The following is a 6,283-nucleotide window of genomic DNA, read 5'->3' on the forward strand; positions in this document are numbered from 1 at the left end:
GTGTCTGTAAAGTGTAATTGAGTGCATCTCTTTGTATAGCTTTAAACTTTCTTTCTAGGTATTACTTTGTATATGCATAACTTGTTGTCTGTTGTTGTTGCCATTTTACCAGTATGAGTGAGGTGTAGAAGCTACCTCCTTTGAGGCCTCTTTCCTTCTTAATTGAAAATCACAAGTATCCTAAATGTTCTGTACTGAGAACAACATCAGACAATGCTATGCCTTTTGCTTTCGTTATCAATTTTAACCTAGAAAACTCATGAAAAAAAAGTGCCCATAATGCAGGTCTATATTTCTGATTTTTAGGCTCTTCCTTCCTCATGTTCCAAGATTGTTTTGTCTTCTTATTAGTCAAAGAACTCTCTTCTCATTCTCCTATTTTTCCTTTTGCCTGATAATGCCTTTTCAAGCAGTGACACTGAAGATGGAAGCCAGGGCTTTGCGTATGTCAGGCAAGTACTCTAGCAGTGAACTGTGCCCCAAGTCTGTCTGATAATGTCTTGACGTTTTCATGATTTCCAAAGTATAATTTCACTAGACATAGAATCTAGAGCTGACAGCCTCCCATTCCCAGCATTTGAAAATGCCGTGAAATGTTCATCTGGGCTCTGTGTTTCCTAACGAACCACGGTCATCTGGGCTCTTTTCTCCCATTTATTTAATCTTTTTGCTTTTAGTATCGTCCCTCCTTCTCTCCCTCCCTTCTTCCATTTTTTTCAGGGCTAAGGATCAAACCCAGGACCTGGATCACACTAGGATGGTGCTCCACACACTCAGAGCTCAGCATCTGATTGTCTCTGATTTACTGAAGTTTGATTTGTGGTATGTCTTAGTGTGGAATTCCTTAAGGTTATCCTAGCTTTTGAAAGCATAGGTTTATATTTTTGGACAAAATTGGGAAGATTTCAGTCAATTTTTAAATTTTGATTTCTCTCTTTCTCCTTTGTTGGTATTGTGAAGGCATAAATGTTAGATCTGTTATAGTTCTACATATCCGTGAGACTTTAAAAAATTTTTATGTTTGGATGTTTTGCCTGAATGTCTGTCTGTGCACTCTATGAATGCCTGGTGCTTGCAGAGGCCCGAAGAGGGTGTCAGGTCTCCTAGGACTGAAGTTACAGACAGTTGTGGGTGCTGGGAATTGAACTTGGGTCCTCTGGAAGAGCATCCAGTACTCTTAAGCACTGGGTCATCTCTCCAGCCCTGAGCTTGTTTTTGAAGTCAATTTCTCTCTTGTTTAGGTTGGGCCATCTCCAATGTTCTATGTGTTCAAATCCACTGATTAATTCTCTTATATCCCCTTTTCTATCTAGCTCATCATGTGAGTATGTATGTGTGTGTGTGTATGTGTGTGTGTGTGTGTGTGTGTGCTTATATGCATGTGTGTCCACATGTGTGACTGTGACTTAAATTTTTAATTCTAAAACGTTTCACTAGGGTCTCTAAACAATTCTTTTGTTGCTGTGCAATTCTAGCTTCTGGACTGGTCATGGCCATTGTCCTCATGAACTCCTGGCAGCCCTGGTGACCTTCACAAGACCCTTACAAAATCAAGCCAACAAGAGCAACCAACATTTCATCAGACTGCACTCTGTCTGTTAAAAACAAAGAAAAAAAAGACTGTGGATGTGGGGGAGGAACACGGTGTGTGTGTGTGTGTGTGTGTGTGTGTGTGTGTGTGTGTGTGTAGTTGGGGAGGGTGCTAGGGTGCATATGATCAAGATACAGCATGTACACATATAAATGTGTTGAAGAATGAATAAAAGATATTTTAAATATTTTCCTATGTGTTTTCCAATCTGTCTCAGGTGTGTGACATGGGACATGGCTTGTTGATGGATTTCTACGATAGATACTTTTCGGGTGTTTCAGCTAATTCTAGCCTCTCCATTGGCTCTGCTTTGTTAGGCTCAGCTGAGCGCCTTCTCACTGAGTCTGAGCCTTCCTAGTTCTTGGGAAAGTCAGTGATTTTCATCTGTACACTGGGCACAGCGAGTATCATAGTTTTGGATCTTGCTTCAGTTTTCTGACACTGTGCCCAGTGTGAGAAGGGGAAGGCCAATCTCATTTTGGGGGGTGGATATGTGAAAGCTCATCTCCCTAACCACCCCCCTTAGACACTCCAGGGGAGGGTCATTACTACTCTTGGCCAGAAGTTGGGTTCAAGGTTCTCCGTTGGGTGTCCAGTGACACCGCTCGAGCTGGTTAGAGAAGGGTTCCTCACGACAGTGGAGATTGCAGGACTATGATGGTTGTGACAAGTTTGGTCTTTATTCCTTTATCTCTGCTAGAGCTGGGAGGGGGAGGGACACCTCATCTCCATTGGGGGGTAGGTCTGTCTTAATCTTGCATTGCATGATAAAACCACAAACAACTGAAGGGTGTGGGGAAGACTTACTTAAGTTCATGGCTTTGGGCATCTCAGTCAACATGGTGGGACTGGTATGTGGGGACTCACATCATGCAGGAGACAGAGAGAGGGGGAGGGGGACAGGGGAAGGGGGAGAGAGGAAGGGAAGGAGGGAGGGAGGGAGGGAGGGAGGAGAGAGAGAGAGAGAGAGAGAGAGAGAGAGAGAGAGAGAGAGAGAGTCTTGGAACAAGATATATAGGCCCCTTTGAATTATTTCCTTGGTTGTTAAGCCAGTATCCTGAAGTTTCTATTACTTTCTAAACTTGCACTACCATCATTTGGGAGACTAAGCCTTTCCTGAGTCACTTCATAATGGAACCATAACAGGGTGTGACCATCCAGTGTGACGGGCGTCCTGGCTGTCCATCGTTTCCTTTGATACTGTGAGGAGCGGTAGGTGGAACTTCCTCCTCATAGCCTGGTGAAGGTGGGGTGCCAGGTGCCCTGCTTGGCCTCTTGGTGTTTGGCTGACATGGGTAATTAGAATCTAGAAGTTTCCCATGTATGAGGTTCCTACCCTTTCTTGGTCTAGGCACAGCAAGATTCTCTTAGAGCTAGCTTACAAAACCTTCTTCTGTTGGTACTACCAAGTGTGTAGGGTGTCCCCAGCTTCTAGCCCAAGACATTCAAGACAAAGAGAGATCTCAAACAACTGGCCACGGGCCACCACTTAGTCCCTGAGATCCCTGCAAGCTTGCCTAGAAGAGAGGTTTTCTAGACTCTATGCTTCTTCTAGACATCATGTCTAAGCTCCCTGCCTGTACTCAGTAGTAAGAAGACGAAAGTCTGTCTACTCTGCCTTGGTTCAGAATTTGATGGTTCTGAAATGGATCTTGATTTAGAACCAACGCCTCTAGGTTCTGGGAGTATTTTAAAAAGGCAGCTCTAAGCCAAGGGAAACAAGCTCCAGAAATCGAATGGAGACAGATCAGTTGCCTTTAATTTGGCTTCCGCAGGATGAAACAGAAAGCGATGTCTGCTAGTTTGTAGGGTTTGGGTACAGTTGGCACAGCAATGGGATTAGGGTTGTCACGGAGAGAGCAAATCTGCCTGCACAGACCCATGGTACTCCAACGGGGACGAGGCGGAAAGGGGTGGAAGAGTGGGGAATCCGAATTTAGAGGTGCAAGAAGCCTGCCTTGGGGATTTGCCCAGGAGGTTCACAGTCAGCCTCCGGAAGATACCTTCACTGGAGTCCTGATGAGTAGGGGAACAGGGCTGGGCGAGCAGCAGCATTTCTAGGAATGTGTTAATCAAATGTAGGGATGAGGCTGCTTAGAGATGCGGGCTGTGTGCTACTCCAGCTGGTCCAGTTCACACTTTACCTCACTTTCTGCTATTGACGAGTGGTCTGCATGAATGGGTGAGTCTGGGGTTGGTCCACCCTTCTGAGGCTGTGAGGATTTTTGTATTTAGATGGGTGAGTCCGTCAAGACAGGAGAAGACAGCCAAGCGCCAATCGTTTATCCACTCGCTCATTGACTCAGACTTGCGTGTACTGCCTGCCTGCCCACCCATCTGTGAAGCCACCCAAGGCTCATTTTTCAGATCTCCAGAGGAGAGGGGGAGGGGGAGGAGGAGGGGGAGGAGGAGGGGGAGGAGAGGGAGGGAGAGAGAAGACATGAGAGAGGAAGGGATAGAGGGATTGAGAAATGCAGAGAAAGTCAACAGCTCATTCAATAATCTATCCATCTCCCCACCCAGACTCTGAATTCCACATCCTACCCGCTCACATCCCCACCCATTCAGTTCTTCCACCTACCATCATTGCTTCATCTCCTATTCCCCCACCATCCATCTATCCATCCATCCATCTATCCATCCATCCATCCATCCATCATCCGTCCGTCCGTCCGTCCGTCCATGCAGACCAGATTGAGCATGGTGGTTGAATCCTAGCCTTGAGATAAGACCGATTGTTGTCTTTTGAGACATCTGCCTAGGAGGGGAAGTTAATGCACACGGCGACCAGTTTGAGTGCATGCTGGGAGCTGCCGGAATATAGGAAGGCAGAGTCTGCACATCACGTCAAGAATGGGACCCTGCATTTTCATGCCAGCTTTAGAGAGCTCGGGTAGCAGATGGTACGGTCGTGAGTGTTGGTTTGTGAAACTTAGTTACCCAAGTTGTACTAACTCTGGAGTGCAGGTGTTGCGGGAATTCTTCGGGAGACGTAGGGAAACATCTATTCACTCCAGATAGAGAAGGCACAATGGCCCAGGGATAGGATTCCCTGTTCTAACTTGGCAAGGCAATGAGTTGATTGGTGTTACTTAAGGAATCATAGGTCACTCTTGGACAGCTCTGTCACCAAACAATGCCACCCCTGGTCTGGTCTGCTTAACCGCAGAACAGCAGCAGTGCTAGAGCCATCTGGGGCAGCCACCCAACCATTAAGTCCCACCCAGTCGGGTTATTTACCTCTTACAAAAAGGCAGCAGAAATCTCGGGGAGGGGAGGAGCTAAGGAAAGGGGCGTGGCCTCAGAGAGGGAGGGGCCTCGGGAGGACCTCCTCAAGTCCTTGCGAATCTCCGATCCTTCTTTCTCCCTTCCTCCTTAAGACGCCATCTCAGAATGGTCCCAGGAAGGTGATTCAGCTGCTTTGCTTCAAGATGGTGGTTGTCATGTTCAACCTGGAGCAGCGACCTCAGGGAGCAGCACGTAGAATGGTCTGGATTATCAGTTCTCATGAGCTATTGGGGAGGGGCCAGGAGGGACGGTAACATCTAGCACAGCTCTCTGAATCTCTGTAGGGTTCAGGGCTAAACGAGAAGTCCTTCCTGAAGGAACAATTTATGTGGGGGAAGTGACTTTCAAGCGCTTGTGTGTATGTACGTGTTTGTCCATGCTCGTTGCTCATGCCTGTACACACACATACGTGTCAGTGTATGTGCATATGTGTGCCAGAGAGGTCCACATCAGGTGCTGTTCTGGATCACTAAGCATTTTACATTTTGGGACAAGGTCTTTCACTGAACCTGGAGTTCCCTCCTTCAGCTAACCAGCAGGTTCCAGGGACCCTCCGTCTTTACTTCCTCAGCACTGAAATTATAGACACATGTGGTGGTGTCTGGTTCTTTATGTGGGTGCAGGGGATCTGAACTCAGAACCTTACACTTTCAAGGCAAACGTGTTTCTGACTGAACCCCTTCCCAGACCCTGCTCCTACCTTTGAGTGGAGACTTCTCATTGATCTTCAAGTCCACAGTCATGCTTGGGACAATGCTGCTGCTAGGCTTTCTGGGGGAGCATCATCTCTCACCTCTCCCTGGCCCTGTGACTCCATGTTCCTTAGGAGAGATTCCTCTCTGGGCTTGGTGATGCCTATCAAGTGAATGAGTGGGCAAATTCCATTAATCCGTAAGTACTTACTGAGGGCCTTCTGTGTGCTAGGGACTCTTCTCGCAGCTTCACGCAGTACTGTAGATGAGACCAGACCTCTGTCATTGGAACTTGATATTGAGTGTGTCTAGAAACACTCCAGCGAGCCAGGATTCCCACCGCACACGCTCTGTTTTGTTTTGAGGGCCGGGGCCATGTGGTATGTGCTGGTGTCTTTGGAATAAGGGTGAAGAGGGGACCTTACTTAATAGAGGTACGAAGCGCAGTGAAGAACCCTCGCTTTCAGTTATTAAGCCCTTGTCACAAGCCAGTGTATTATGGTCAGATCTCCTTACCTGCAGACCTTATGTCTAAGGAGTCAATCAACGTCATATGGAAAATATTGGGAAATGTGTGCCAGTATTGAGCAAATGTGTAGTAGTTAATTATTCAAATCCCATTCTGGGGCTTCTACCTCACCTTTGGTTGTTGAGTTCCCGGATGAAAGACACGTGAAAGCCTTCACGTTCACAACAACCATAATTAGCACAA

At 46.9% G+C, this 6,283-nt stretch overlaps 1 long non-coding RNA gene across 1 annotated transcript; it reads left to right on the top strand.

The window, feature by feature from the left end:
* The first annotated feature begins 720 nt into the window (after positions 1-720).
* Positions 721-1,781, top strand: LOC120103014 (uncharacterized). Its single transcript, XR_015621266.1, has 2 exons — positions 721-822; positions 1,476-1,781. It is a non-coding gene; the product is annotated as an uncharacterized LOC120103014 (long non-coding RNA).
* Positions 1,782-6,283: the final 4,502 nt, after the last annotated feature.

The sequence above is a fragment of the Rattus norvegicus genome, chromosome 5, assembly GCF_021556685.1.
Source record: "Rattus norvegicus strain SHRSP/BbbUtx chromosome 5, alternate assembly SHRSP_T2T, whole genome shotgun sequence".
Lineage (NCBI taxonomy): Eukaryota > Metazoa > Chordata > Mammalia > Rodentia > Muridae > Rattus > Rattus norvegicus.